At 47.4% G+C, this 15,973-nt stretch overlaps 1 long non-coding RNA gene across 1 annotated transcript; it reads right to left on the bottom strand.

Annotated features, from left to right (window-relative positions):
* Positions 1 to 1,992: 1,992 nt before the first annotated feature.
* Positions 1,993 to 14,268, bottom strand: LOC117502128. The gene is made up of 3 exons (XR_004558190.1): positions 14,139 to 14,268; positions 8,522 to 8,527; positions 1,993 to 2,005 (listed from the first exon to the last, which is right to left on the bottom strand). It is a non-coding gene; the product is annotated as an uncharacterized LOC117502128 (long non-coding RNA).
* Positions 14,269 to 15,973: the final 1,705 nt, after the last annotated feature.

Raw genomic sequence — 15,973 nt, 5'->3', positions numbered from 1 at the left:
TTATGGTATGGGCAGACGTCTGTTATGGATTATGCATTTTATTGATGGCATTTTGAATGCACAGAGATACCGTGACAAGATCCTGAGGCCCATTGTTGTGCCATACATCCAAGAACATCACCTCATGTTGCAGCAGGATAATGCACGGCCCCATGTTGCAAGGATCTGTACACAATTCTTGGAAGCTGAAAATGTCCAAGTTCTTGCATGGCCGGCATACTCACCGGACATGTCACCCATTGAGCATGTTTGGGATGCTCTGGACCGGCGTATACGACAGCGTGTACCAGTTCCTGCCAATATCCAGCAACTTCGCACAGAGGTTGAAGAGGAGTGGACCAACATTCCACAGGCCACAATTGACAACCTGATCAACTCTATGCGAAAGAGATGTGTTGCACTGCATGAGGCAAATGGTGGTCACACCAGATACTGACTGGTATCCCCCCCCCAATAAAACAAAACTGCACCTTTCAGAGTGGCCTTTTATTGTGGGCAGTCTAAGGCACACCTGTGCACTAATCATGCTGTCTAATCAGCATCTTGATATGGCACACCTGTGAGGTGGGATGGATTATCTCAGCAAAGGAGAAGTGCTCACTATCACAGATTTAGACTGGTTTGTGAACAATATTTGAGGGAAATGGTGATATTGTGTATGTGGAAAAAGTTTTAGATCTTTGAGTTCATCTCATACAAAATGGGAGCAAAACCAAAATGTTGCGTTTATATTTTTGTTGAGTGTATATACAGCAGATTGTGATATATAAGGCTGACCGTGTGTGTGTGTTTTCGCACATGCGCGGTTTCAACCTAAGGGCCCCGGTGACCTCCCCCTTTTATTAAAAAAAAACCTAAGAAATCACAAGTACATAAGTATTCACACCCTTTGCTCAATACTTTGCTGATGCAGCTTTGGCAGTAATTACAGCCTGAAGTGTTCCTGAATATGATGCCACAAGCTTGGTGCACCAATCATTGGGCAGTTACACAGCACCTCTCAAGCTCCTTCAGTTTGGATGGGGAGCATCAGTGTCCAGACAGTTTCAGATCTCTCCAGAGATGTTCAATCAAATTCAGGTCTGGACTCTGGCTGGGCCACTCAAGGACATTCACAGAGTTGTCCTGAAGCCACGCCTTTGATATCTTGGCTGTGTGCTTAGGGTCATTGTCCTGCAGAAAGATGAACCATCGCCCCAGTCTGAGGTCAAGAGCGCTCTGGAGCAGGTTTTCATCCATGATGTCTCTGTACATTGCTGCATTCATCTTTCCCTCAACCTGACTAGCCTCAGAGATTCTGTCACTGAAAAACATCCCACAGCATGATGCTGCCACCACCATGCTTCACTGTAGGGATGGTATTGGCTAGGTGATGAACATGATGCCTGGCATTCATGCCAAAGAGTTCAGTCTTTGTCTCATCAGACCAGACAATTTTGTTTCTCATGGTCTGAGAGTCCTTCAGGTGCCTTTTGGCAAACTCCAGGTGCGCTGCCATGTCCCTTTTTACTAAGGCATGGCTTCCGTCTGGCCACTCTAGCATACAGGCCTAATTGGTGGATTGCTGCAGAAATGGTTGGCCTTCTGGAAGAGGAGTGTTGGAACTCAGAGTGACCATTGGGTTCTTGGTCGCCTTCCTGACTAAGACCCTTCGCCCCCACTTGCTCAGTTTAGATGGGCGGTCAGCTCTCGGAAGAGTCCTGCTGGATCTGAACTTCTTCCATTTATGGATGATAGAGGCCACTGTGCTCACTGGGACCTTCGAAGCAGCAGAAGTGTTTTTGTACCCTTCCCGAGATTTGTGCCTTGAGACAATCCTGTCTTGGAGGTCTACAGACAATTCTTTTGACTTCATGCTTGGTTTGTGCTCTGACATGCACTGTCAATTGTGGGATCTTATATGTAGACAGGTGTGTGTCTTTCCAAATCATGTTCAATCAACTGAATTGACCCCAGGTGAACTCCAATTAAGCTGTAGAAACATCTCAAAGAAGGTCAGTGGAAACTGGATAAAGCTAAGGTCAATTTTGTGCTTCATGTGATTTCTTAGTATATATATATATATATATATATATATATAAATTTGCAAAACCTAAAAAACAAAAACTTTTTCACATTATCATTATGGGGTATTGTGTGTGTAAAAAACAGTTAATTGAATTCATTTTGGAATAAGGCTGTAACATAAATGCGTTAAAAGTGCAGTGCTGTGAATACTTTCTGGATGCACCATACGTATGCCTTGCTCTATACATGAGGCATGTGAACTGAATATTGTGTTCTGTGTGGTGCACTGGATTGTGCAGCTCTTTACCACCCTAGAATTGTTGGTGGTGCTATTTTAACTTTTCTTCTTTGCTTTGAGTCTTACCATTATTATCTTGTTCACATTTGCTGCACTTACTTCAGACATCAAATTTTTATATAACAGCCAAATAGCTGCATCTGAAAATTTATATATATTTTACTGTATATTAACCAACATGTGTCAACATTGCATCCAGTGAATAAAAATTTGACACATTCTTGAGAAATATTGCTTAAAAGATGGAGAAGCACGCTCTTCGACTGTCAGTCAGAGGGGTTAGTCGTTACAGAAAACGTGACAAAGGATACCATACTTTTTCTCATGGATATGTGATGGCTGTCTGAGAAGAGTAGATGTTGCAATTTATTGCACATAATGTAAACTAAGGTTGAGAAAATTGTGCGTACGAACCAATGCAGAACAGTGAAATAAAATCTAAAAATGGTATGACAACAAATCAGATATGGATTCCTTTGTTTCTGCGTATGGCAAACACAATTATGATATTGGCATTGCTGTAAAAGGTCAAGGTCATGACCGTTTCCATGGCAATTGACATTTTTTGACATTTTTGCACATAGTCATTTTTCTCTCTATTTTACTCATCCATAAATTTGTGAAGACAAATGTAAAAATGGTAAATGGACTGCATTTATATAGCACTAATCCATCTGCATCAGAAGCTCAAAGTACTTGACAATTATGTCTCACATTCACTCATTCACACAGACACAGACTCACGCACACATTTACAGTATGTGAGGGTGCTGCCACCAGGAGCAAGTAGGGGATTAAGGACCTTGCCCAAGGGCCCTTAGTAATTTTCCGGTCTGGCTGGGGTTTGAACCGAGAATCCTCTGGTCTCAACCATTAGATCATTACCTCCCCATGATGTGTATGTGTGTATATATTCTTGAAATTCCAAGGAAATGCTCTTTCAAATGATTTTCTTTATCTTGATGATTTATATTAATTGCTAACTGTCAGCCTGTCACACATTCCAGTAAGGGAAACTAGATTTCTTTGTTGATGTTGCTTTTTCCACTGAATGTTCCAAACTACTATTGATAAGAAGATACATTACCACATTTCTCAAATTCTCTGAATGCCGTTGTGTGGATGATGGAAGCGTGATGCAATGATATCCAAGGTTATCGTGGCTTTAAGGCAGACCTGGGCAAACTGCGGCCCAGGGGCCACATGCGGCCCTTTGCATGTCTCTGTCCGGCCCTCATGAGGTCTGTGATTATTATTACATATATTAAAAATGTCAAGCTTGTGTGTTGCAAATCATTAGAGAGGTTTATTTAGGTATATTTAAATATTTACATATTATTACAATAATAAAAATGACCTATAAAAGCTGTTAAATAGGTAATTTTTTGTAAAAATTTGTAATGGGAGACAGCCGAGTTATCGATGGTGTGGCCCTTGGACATAATTCAGGTTCCCTATGTGGCCCCTTGTAAAAATTAATTGCCCACCCCTGCTTTAAGGAATCTAGTCTGATTGTCCAAAAGGTTTAAGGTTTTACTTTGTCCAAGATCGTTTTCGGTTTTTAAAGTTTTCTGAGAGTTGCATTACCACTCGTTGACATGTTTGTTAATTTGCTCATACTTTGTCCAAGACTGTCTTGGGTTTAAGGTTTTCTGCATGTGGTATTATCACTCCTTGATATGCTTATTCATGTTCTCATACTTTATCCATGAGACTCCTGACATTTTCTGAATGTGATATTATTACTCCTTTCTTGACATAATTGTTAGTTCATATATTATCCAAGACTGGTGTCTCAGGTCAAATGGTCTGCCCCTAAAAATCAGTCCACCTTTTGCATCTGTGCATTAGAGGTGGGTGATACTGGGAATTTTGGTATTGATCCGATACCAAGTAAATACAGGCCCAGTATCGCCGATATTGATACCGATACCGATACTTTTTCATATTTAAGCTTCATAGATCCAAAGGATCCAAAAGACCTAGGATAGAATTTCGCCAAACATTGTACGTGACAACAAAATACTTTATTATCACAATCAACATTTTTGTTTAAAAAAATATCACTCAACACAACTTAAAACAAAATCTCCTGAGGCAGAGGGCTGACTCGAGGAGAGCGCTGAGTGGGCAGACCAGACTGATCCTACCTGCATGGCTGTTGGCTGGCGCCACTGAGCCATGTGATGGCGCAACAACAAAAGACCGGGGGGGAGGGTGTGCTGCTCCGTGTTGTGTGACACAGCGCAGCGCTGCTCTTACAGAGAGTAGACTTTGATGAATTTGCATCCACAGCAGTCAGTGCGTGCAGGAGAGAAAAAGCTTGAGTATTGATCTTTTTACACAAGGATCGTTCAATATCAATACCAGCATTGGTATCGATATTATCAATATTAGGATCGATCTGCCCACCTCTGCTGTGCATGTGTCATTTCGAACCACAGCAGCACGTCTGAGATGGAGTCTCTTCACCCAAAGCAATCTGTTGGGAAAGTGTAGTGACACGGACCCACAACAGGGGGCGTAAATGAACGGACAATGGAAGGAGTCAAATTATAACACTTTACTGTTGTGAATGTCACAACCAAACACAGCAGATTCAGAATGTGCAACAGTCAATTAATAAAGGTGTCGTGTGGGCAGGCTCGACGATAAGAGACGCCCGTGTTGTGTGGGCCGCCAGAAGAGGAGGTACTGCTGGCCCACCACCAGAGGGTGCCCTGCCTGAAGTGCGGGCTTCAGGCAGGAGAGGGCGCTGCCGCCATGGACACAGCCGGGGGTGACAGCTGTCGCTCATTACCTCTTGACAGCTGTCACCCATCTACTCAACATCATCTCACTCCATAAAGACCAGACCGTCATCTCCACCCGTTGCCGAGATATCATACTTCATAGGAGGTACTACTCTCAGCCTTTTTTTGAGATTTATAAATCTGTGATTGTGAGTGTTTGCAGGAGAACCGGTCGTTTTGGTGGAGGCTGTGCATGACGGCGCTCCTTTTCCTCTGAGACCACTGCAACGTGTTGAGTGAGAGGTGGAGGTGGCATTCCCACCGTTGTTGTTACTGGGTGTACACACACCCACACTTGACTGTCTTTGTTCTTCGCCAGCAGTACCAGATCCGACAGTCGGGGACGGTGATCACCTGGGAATTCGGGACTTGGCGGCTCCAGTATTCACCAGGTTCTGGGGCGGCGGAAATCATGTGGTTCCGGCTCTTCTCAGGACAGACGTCTTCTATCCTCGAGCCTGCCCACACGTCACCTCTGTGTATTGACTGTTATGATATTCTGTGATTGTCTGTATGTTCGTTGTGCACATTCACAACATTAAATTGTTATATTTTGGCTCATCTATTGACCGTTCATTTGCGCCCCCTGTTGTGGGTCCGTGTCACTACACTTTCCCAACAGCCCGTCTGGAAACGAACCGGAACCACATGATTTCCACCGCCACCTGAACCCGAGGAATACTTGAGCTGCCAAGTCCCGGAGTCCCCAGGTGGCCACCTTCCCGGCGTGTCGGATCTGGTACTGCTGGCAGAAAGCAAAAGACAGTCAAAGGGTGGGTGTGTGAACACCCAGTAACAATGGTGGGAATGCCACCTCCACCTCTCACTCAACACGTTGCAGTGGTCTCAGATGAAAAGGAGCGCCGTCTTGCACAGCCTCCGCAAAAACGACCGGTTCTCCTGCGAACACTCACAATAACAGATTTATAAATCTCACAAAAAGGGCTGAGAGTATTACCTCCAGATGAAGATGATATCTCGGCAGTTTGGTGGAGGTGTCTTCCGTCTTTTATACCAGATGTGTTGATTAGTGACAGCTGTCACGGATGATGGGTGACAGCTGTCACCACGGCTTGTTCCTGAGGCGGCAGCGCCCTCTCGTGCCTGAAGCCCGCACTTCAGGCAGGGCGCCTTCTGGTGGTGGGCCAGCAGTACCTCCTCTTCAGCGGCCCACACAACAGGACCCCCCCCCTCAACGGGCGCCTCCTGGCGCCCGACCAGGCTTGTCCGGGTGGCGACGATAGAAATCGGCCAGGGGCCGGGTCCAGGATGAAGCTCCTCTTCACCCAGGAGCGTTCTTTCGAGTCCATACCCCTCCCTAGTCCACCAAATACTGGAAACCCCGGCCCATTCGACGGACGTCCAAGAGCCGGCGAACTGTCCAAGCCGGCTCCCCGTCGATAATACGGGCAGGAGGCGGCGCTGGACCGGGTGCACAGAGGGGCGAGGTGTGATGCGGTTTTATCCTGGAGACATGAAAGACCGGATGGATCCGCAGTGAGGCCGGGAGTTGGAGCCTCACTGCGGTAGGACTGAGGACCTTGAGGATGGGGAAGGGTCCAATGAATCGGTCCTTCAACTTGGGGGACTCGACCTGGAGTGGAATGTCCTTGGTGGAAAGCCACACCTCCTGCCCGGGCTGGTAAGTAGGGGCCGGGGACCGTCGACGGTCTGCATGGGCTTTAGCCCTCGTCCGGGCCCTCAACAAGGCCGAACGTGCGGTGCGCCACACCCGACGGCATCTCCGCAGGTGGCCTGGACCGAGGGCACACCGACCTCTCCCTCAACCAAAGGAAACAAATGGGGCTGGTACCCCAGACACACCTCAAACGGGAGAGGCCGGTGGCAGAGGACACCCTGGCTGTTATGAGCGTACTCGATCCAGGCCAGATGTTCACTCCAAGCCGTCGGGTTGTGCGGAGGTCGTGCACCTGAGGGCCTGCTCCAACTCCTGGTTGGCCCGTTCGACCATGTCCGTTAGTCTGCGGGTGATACCCAGACAGAGAGGCTTACAGTGGCCCCAGTTCCCGGCAGAAACTTCTCCACACCTGCGAGGAGAACTGGGGACTGCGATCCGAACGATGTCTGTTGGTATCCCATGCAGCCGGACAACATGGTGGACGAAGAGATCCGCCGTCTCCTGGGCCGACGGGAGCTTCGGGAGGGCCACGAAGTGAGCCGCCTTGGAGAAACGGTCCACTATCGTGAGTATGGTGGTGTGTCCCCGGGACGGCGGGAGGCCCGTGACAAAATCCAGACCGATGTGGGACCAGGGGCGGTGAGGCACAGGAAGTGGCTGTAGAAGTCCCTGTGCTTTCTGGTGGTCAGCCTTGCCCCTGGCGCAGGTGGTGCAGGCCTGGATGTAAGCCCGGACATCAGTCTCCAGGGACGCCCACCAGAAGCGCAGAACGGACCTACTAGCCACGGTCCTACGCACCCCTGGGTGGCAGGAGAGCTTGGACCCATGACAGAAGTCCAGAACGGCAGCTCTGGCTTCTGGTGGGACGTATAGTCTGTTCTTCGGCCCTGTTCCGGGATCCGGGCTCCGTGCCAGGGCCTCCCGGATGGTCTTCTCCACATCCCAGGTCAGAGCAGCCACGATAGTGGACTCCGGGAGAATGGGTTCCGGTGGATCCGACAGCTCGGTCTTGACTTCCTGTTCATGCACCCGGGACAGGGCATCCGATCTTTGGTTTTTGGTCCCAGGGCGGTAGGTGATCCGGAAGTCAAAACGGCCGAAAAACAGTGACCAGTGGGCTTGCCTGGGGTTCAGTCGCTTGGCGGTCCTGATATACTCCAGGTTCCGGTAGTCAGTGAAAACCGTGAAAGGCACAGACGCTCCCTCCAGCAGGTGTCTCCATTCCTCAAGGGCCTCTTTCACCGCAAGGAGCTCTCGATTGCCCACGTCATAGTTCCGCTCTGCTGGGGTCAACCTGCGGGAAAAATAGGCACACGGGTGAAGAACCTTATCGGTTTCTCCACTCTGGGATAGCACGGCTCCTATCCCTGAGTCAGAGGCGTCCACTTCAACCACAAACTGGCGACCAGGATCGGGCTGCACCAAGACCGGTGCAGTCGAGAACCGGCGTTTCAACTCCCTAAACGCGGCTTCGCACCGATCCGACCAGGTGAAGGGAACTTTTGGTGAGGTCAGGGCCGTCAGGGGGCTAACAACCTGACTATACCCCTTAATGAACCTCCTGTAGAAATTTGCGAAGCCGAGAAACTGTTGCAGCTTCCTACGGCTTGTAGGTTGGGGCCAGTCTCTCACCGCTGCGACCTTGGCCGGATCCGGGGCGACAGAGTTGGAGGAGATGATAAACCCCAGGAAGGACAAAGAAGTGCGGTGAAACTCACACTTCTCGCCCTTCACAAACAACCGGTTCTCCAACAACCGCTGCAGGACCTGACGTACATGCCGTACATGGGTCTCAGGGTCCGGAGAAAAGATGAGTATATCATCCAGATATACGAAGACGAATCGGTGCAGGAAGTCCCGCAAGACATCATTAACCAAAGCTTGGAACGTCGCGGGGGCGTTAGTGAGGCCGAACGGCATGACCAGGTACTCAAAATGACCTAACGGGGTGTTAAATGGCGTCTTCCATTCGTCTCCCTTCCGGATCCGAACTAGGTGGTATGCGTTCCTAAGATCCAACTTTGTGAAGATTTTGGCTCCATGCAGGGGGGTGAACACTGAATCCAACAAAGGCAACGGGTATCGGTTGCGAACCGTGATCTCGTTCAGCCCCCGATAATCAATGCATGGACGAAGACCGCCATCTTTTTTTCCCACAAAAAAGAAACCCGCTCCCATCGGAGAGGTGGAGTTATGGATCAGCCCGGCAGCTAAGGAGTCCCGGATGTAGGTCTCCATCGATTCGCGCTCAGGTCGGGAGAGGTTGTACAGCCTGCTGGACGGGAACCCCACGCCTGGCAACAAATCGATGGCACAATCATATGGACGGTGCGGGGGAAGACTGAGTGCCCGATCCTTGCTAAAAACGTCAGCAAGATCGTGGTACTCAACCGGCACCGCCGACAGATTGGGGGGAACTTGGCCCTGCTCCTTAGCCTGGGAACCGGGAGGAACCGAGGATCCCAAACACATCCGATGGCAGGTTTCGCTCCACTGTACCACCACCCCGGACGGCCAATCAATCCGGGGATTGTGTTTCAACATCCAGGGGAACCCCAGAATCACACGGGAGGTAGAAGGAGTCACAAAAAACTCAATCTCCTCCCTATGATTCCCTGACACTACCAGAGTTACTGGTGGTGTCTTGTGTGTGAGTAAAGGGAGTAGGGTGCCATCTAGTGCTCGCACCTGCAATGGTGTAGGTAGCGCGACCAGAGGGAGTCCTACCTCCCTGGCCCATCTGCTGTCTAAAAGATTCCCTTCTGACCCTGTGTCTACCAGTGCTGAGGCCTGAAGGGTTAAATCCCCACTAAGGATTGTAACTGGGAGTCGTGCGGCAATATGTGTGTGTCCCACGTGAATTTTTTGGCCCACCCTAAGCCCAGTCTGTAGGGGCGGGCGTTGGTGTTTAACTGTTCGGGGCAATCGCTCAATTGATGCTCCATTGAGCCACAAACAAAACACGCCCCGCGTGGAAACCTCCTCTGTCTATTAGGTGGTCTAAATGTGGCCCTGCTCGTGTCCATAGCTTCATCAGCAGGGGGAGCTGTCGCCCCACGGGACGTAGAGGCCAGGGAGCATGGGAAGGGCGGACCTTTCTCGGACCCGGAAGGAAGAGGGACGGCGCGCGCCCGGCCACGTCCTTCGTCTCGTTCCCGATGGCGTTCCTCCAACCGATTGTCTAACCATATAACGAGATCAATAAGCCCATCTAATTCCCGCGGTTCATCCTTGGCCACTAGGTGCTCCTTTAGGACTGACGACAGTCCGTTTACAAAGGCGGCGCGGAGCGCAGCATTATTCCAGCCGGACCTCGCAGCCGCGATGCGGAAGTCGACTGCATAAGCGGCTGCGCTCCGGCGTCCCTGTCTCATCGACAGCAGCACGGTTGAAGCGGTCTCTCCCCTGTTAGGGTGATCAAAACACAGTTCTGAAACTCCCTCACAAACCCAGTGTATGTGTGAAGGAGCCGTGAATTTTGCTCCCAAAGCGCCGTAGCCCAAGCGCGTGCCTCTCCCCGAAGCAGAGTGATCAAATAAGCTATTTTGCTTGCGTCTGACGCGTACATGACGGGACGTTGTGCGAAGACGAGCGAACACTGCATAAGAAAGTCCGCGCACGTCTCCACACAACCTCCGTACGGCTCAGGAGGGCTTATGTATGCTTCAGGGGATGGTGGGAGGGGTTGTTGAACCACCACTGAAACATTAATATCTAGCACAGGATCGACAGGAGGAGGAGCTGCAGCAGCGCCCTGAGCGCTCGCTGCCACTTGCGCGGAGAGAGCCTCCACCCTGCGGTTCAGGAGAATGTTTTGCTCGGCTATTTGATCCATCCGAGCCGTAAAGGCGGTGAGAATATGCTGTAGCTCACCAATCACGCCTCCTGCAGATGCCTGCGCTCCCTGCTCTCCCATTGGTTGTTCAACAGCCTGGTGACGCCCCTCGGAGTCCATGACGCTGGCCGAGATATCCTGTTGGGAAAGTGTAGTGACACGGACCCACAACAGGGGGCGTAAATGAACGGACAATGGAAGGAGTCAAATTATAACACTTACTGTTGTGAATGTCACAACCAAACACAGCAGATTCAGAATGTGCAACAGTCAATTAATAAAGGTGTCGTGTGGGCAGGCTCGACGATAAGAGACGCCCGTCTGGAAACGAACCGGAACCACACGATTTCCACCGCCACCTGAACCCGAGGAATACTGGAGCCGCCAAGTCCCGGAGTCCCCAGGTGGCCACCTTCCTGGCGTGTCGGATCTGGTACTGCTGGCAGAAAGCAAAAGACAGTCAAAGGGTGGGTGTGTGAACACCCAGTAACAATGGTGGGAATGCCACCTCCACCTCTCACTCAACACGTTGCAGCGGTCTCAGATGAAAAGGAGCGCCGTCTTGCACAGCCTCCGCAAAAACGACCGGTTCTCCTGCGAACACTCACAATAACAGATTTATAGATCTCACAAAAAGGGCTGAGAGTATTACCTCCAGATGAAGATGATATCTCGGCAGTTTGGTGGAGGTGTCTTCCTGCTTTTATACCAGATGTGTTGATTAGTGACAGCTGTCACGGATGATGGGTGACAGCTGTCACCACGGCTTGTTCCTGAGGCGGCAGCGCCCTCTCGTGCCTGAAGCCCGCACTTCAGGCAGGGCGCCTTCTGGTGGTGGGCCAGCAGTACCTCCTCTTCAGCGGCCCACACAACACAATCAAATGGATTAATGGGATTATTAACCATCAGATGATAAAGATAAAACCTCTTAAATCATTCTAAAGTCACTTTTAAGCAGAAACAAGGCTGTTTTAAGTAGAAACGAGGCAAAATTCTGTGACACTTTGAAATGACCGATGCACACTGAACGCATCAGCTAGCAGCTCGTTTAGCCGTTTAGCTCTGATCACTTCCGCTGCCTTTATGATGAAATAATGCTGAATTTATGTGGAAAGCTTCAGATATCTGTCCCTGAGATAGATGATGACTGGAGTGCAGTTTGAAGCAGAAACAAGGTTGATAATCGGTGAACAGCGTCATCGGGGGGACCGATTTTTAGGGGGACTGTTCGGTTGGCGACACCGGCTTAAGTTTAAGATAATCTGATTGTGGTATTATCACTATTTAGAATGTTTGTTGATTTGTCCATATGTTACCCAAGATTGTCATAAACCGTTCTTATCTGATTGTGGTATATACGTCTTTTCTTTGTATGTAGGGCTGCAAAACCTCCATCTGTAAATGGATTTCTGTCAAAATGTGTTTCCAAGTTCCGATTATTCTATCATATAAAACCGCAGGTTCTCCCCAGATAATCGAAAAATGTTGCTACAGCATCATTTTGTGATGTTTTAGCATGAGACTTGGTGGGAATCTGACCGTGTGCAAACCCATTTTTTCAGGGAAATTTCATATAAACAACTTCAGCTCTTTATTTTGTCCTGTTTACATCCAGATGACACAAACCATGACAAAACACAAGTGTTACACGAAGCCCAATGATCAGAGGACGATCTCTGCCTTTTTTGTTTCGTCTTGGTGGTGACTGCAGCCCATGTAGGCAAGAAGGAGCAGCCAGAAAAACATCCCAACGTGTGGGGCCCTGTGATCGCTAGTCCATCCAGAGAGGAGGCACGCCAGCGCCGAGCGTCACGGAGGCCGAGGCACACCCGACTTGATCGACGCTGACTGTCACGGGATTGACCAGATCAGAGGCTAAAAACAATGCTGCAGTCTCTGTGACAGGGAACAGGGAGGTTTTTATGAAGAAAATGGCAGAACGGAAATCAAAATTCTTGAGGTAACATACTTTCATTCTTTGAGATTTTGGTGCTGGATAGCGGCGTGCATTATTTCCATTCTTGTATATTTCAAAGGAAATGTTGCACCAAAACACAGCATCTGAGTGTTTCTGACAGCGTTTGAACAAAACATCCCTGCGCTTGAATGGAACAGAGCTGCAGAATAATTGGAATGTTTCATGTTGTGTTATGATGACTCATTTTTAAGTGATAACTGTTCATTTTGATGCAGTCATGGTAAAAACAGCAGCTGCTTTCCACTGTGACAAAATTTAGTGCGTGTGCACATCCATCGTGAACATAACTGTTTAATACATCTGCGTGCCTGAAAAACAGCAGAGAGGTGCACGGTGCTGTTCTGTTCCAGAACAGACTCATACACATCAAGACAGACTCTGTCAAAGTAAAATAAAAATAGAGCCTTCCAGCTCCACTGATGAGAACAAAATACAAAAGAGGAAAAAAAATGAACAGGGCACTCATCACTTGCGGAATGATTTCCAAGATTACATCTTTATAGTCTACTCCACCAAAGAAGATGCCAAGCGGTGTCACGGAGCTCCTCACACAGTTCTCTCACGATTCTGGCACATTAGAAAAAAGTCTATTATCTTCTGAAAATAATGTATTCTGACATTTTCCAATGTAAGAAATAGATCTACATGTTCAAGCAGCCTGTAAAAACAGCAAACAGGCTTTCTCCCAGAGTATCATGACCAGTGGTGGGCACATCTAACCAAAACGTTAGCTTCAATAACAGCTAAGCAGCTAACTGAAAAGTTATCTTTTATAAAGCTAAATCGATAAACCACCCTAAAATTTACCGGAAGCTACAGCTAACTGATAACCGATAACTTTCAAAATTGAGTTTTAACACCGCAATCACAAACCCAAACAATGAATCACCACTGCTGTCTTTATGGACTGCTCCACCTGCTGTAAGCTCCTATTTGCTACATGTTTTACTCTGCCTTACCAAAGGGAGCCTGACCACCAGGTTGTCTCACAAAAAAAAAAAAAAAAAAAAAACCCTTAACCGCATACAGCAGTTCCGCTATGAGGCAGAGGTCTTGGAAAATAAAGCAGTTTTGACTTATGGTTTTGATTTATAAATCAAATTATTCTGTATAGAACAACTACATTAATGACAATTCTGTAATTTGTACAAAGTTAAAATATAATACATAATTTTTTATTTTAAATAATGCACTAATTCTGAAGTTTTGTAACAAACACACACAGATGCCAAAGGGATTATGGGTAAAATGAGCCTCCGCTAACGCTGATTGGTTGACTCATTCATTCTATGTAAAACCAAAGACATTAATGTGAGGTGTGTGTTGATGTTTACAAGTAAATGTGCTTTTGTAAAATATGTAATTTTTTTTCATATGTAAAAAAAAAGCCATTTGCAAAACCCAAAAAGTCAAGTTGTGATTAGACAACCATCTGATATAACCGAGGTCAAAATGCATAGAACACTGCCATGTCTAGGGTTTACAGAGAATGGTCTGAAAAAGAAAAAATATCCAGTGAGTGACATTTGTGTGGACAAAAATGCCTTGTTGATGTTGATGTCAAAGGAGAATGTACAGATTAGTTGTACAGAATGGTTGAATGAGCGACTGGCTGATGCTATCATGTCAGTATGAACCAACATCTCTGACGACTGTTGCCAACACCTTGTTGAATCTATGACATGAAGAATTACAGCGGTTCTGAAGGCAAAAGGGGGTCCAACCCCATACTAACAAGGTGTACCTAATAAATTGGCCTATGAGCGTATGTTTGCTGGTCGCACAAAGGTCATTGTGGTACACAATCAAAATTCAACAAATCTGAACTTTTGAGGCAGTGCACAGGGTATTTCTTCCAAGGCTATCACAATGTACCGCATACATAACAATACTTACTGTTATAATGTCAATACAGCTCAAATTTCACTATTTTAAGACATTCTTTGGCCCTTATGTTGTCACATTATCAAATAAAAATAGAAATAAGTCAGTCACAATAAATTAGTTTTTGTTCTCTGAAAGCTTTGCAGGAGGATGAAGGTCCAAGTCATTGGGGTGCAAGTGCTTCCTGTCTTACTGTATGATTGTAAGACTTGGACTCAAACCAGTATATCTTTGGTACTATGTCTCTTCGCTGGATCCATGGGTACTGCTGGAATGTCCCAGATGAGGAGTGGTAGCCAGGTGGTGCATTTTTCTGTGCAGGATCCAGCATGCAGGTGCTTCAGTATTGAGGGCGCCAACAACTAGATAAGGCCCAGGGGACACCCACATGACACCTGGCTGCAACAGATAGAAGGTATTTTGGAAAGATGTCGATGCACCAGTTCTCTGCTTGGATGGTTGCCATTCAGGATCCAATGTGGTTCCATAGTGTGATGGATATGGTACCACGAGGTACTGGCTCAGGCTCCCACGTCTGACCTTTTTGTTGCAGCACTGCTGGTTATTACTTTCAGACATTTAATCAGTGCTGATGCTACAGCTGCTAACCACTAGATGGCACTGCAGTACTGGCCAGAAAAGCATCTACCAGTGGACAAACAACAAATACCTGCACAAAGGCAAGATGTGTCCAACATGCAAAAAGGACATATTGTCCCTCACAATGTGCTGTGCATCAGGTGGTTTGAATTTGCATTTACCATCAGGAGACCACAAACATACATCACATTAAAATGTAGAATAATAGCTGGAAGCATCTGCATATAAAAATCTGTTTGTTTTAATGTTCCTGAGGGTGGCAGGTGACAGGTGAAGCCGCTGCGGTGACACTCAGGATGGGGGGGCTGCAGTTTATTTAGTGTGGAGACAATAAATCTATGCCCACCCCAAACAGCGCATTTGTGTATAAACACATTTTTATCACTGTGTGGTGAAGACGGGGCGTGTTCTGGTGATCTGCACAGTGGTCTAACATTACGCACCACCATCACTTTGCTCTTTACAGGCAATGACCATGACTGTTATGGGTTTTCTAAATGTCAAACCTGAGTGAAAGCGAGTATGTTTCGCTAAATGGGCATCGACGGGCTTCGTGTGTCAGAGTAAGATATAAAACATTGACATCAACGGTAACGGCTTTGGCTTCTGCTTTGTTGTTCAGCGTGCACAAAACATTAAAAAGTGTTAAAAATGTCACTACACTGATAGTTATGTCTGCAGAAGAGACATTTCATTTCATTCCATTTATATAGTCCAAATCACAGCAAAGCTGCCTCAAGGCACTTCACACAAGTAAGGTCTAACCTTACCAACCCCTAGAGCAAGCACACAGGTGACAGTGATAAAGATTTGAGGAAGAAACCTCAAGCAGACCAGACTCGAAGGGGTGACCCACTGCTTAGGTCATAGTAATAAAAAACATTTTTAACAATACCAGAATCAGTCAGCTGGAAAAAAGTACACCTAAGGCATAATTCAT

This window comes from Thalassophryne amazonica, chromosome 20, assembly GCF_902500255.1.
Source record: "Thalassophryne amazonica chromosome 20, fThaAma1.1, whole genome shotgun sequence".
In the NCBI taxonomy this organism is placed as follows: Eukaryota; Metazoa; Chordata; class Actinopteri; order Batrachoidiformes; family Batrachoididae; genus Thalassophryne; species Thalassophryne amazonica.
Note: the sequence above shows the minus strand (reverse complement) of the source record. Positions and strands in the feature narration are given on the sequence as shown.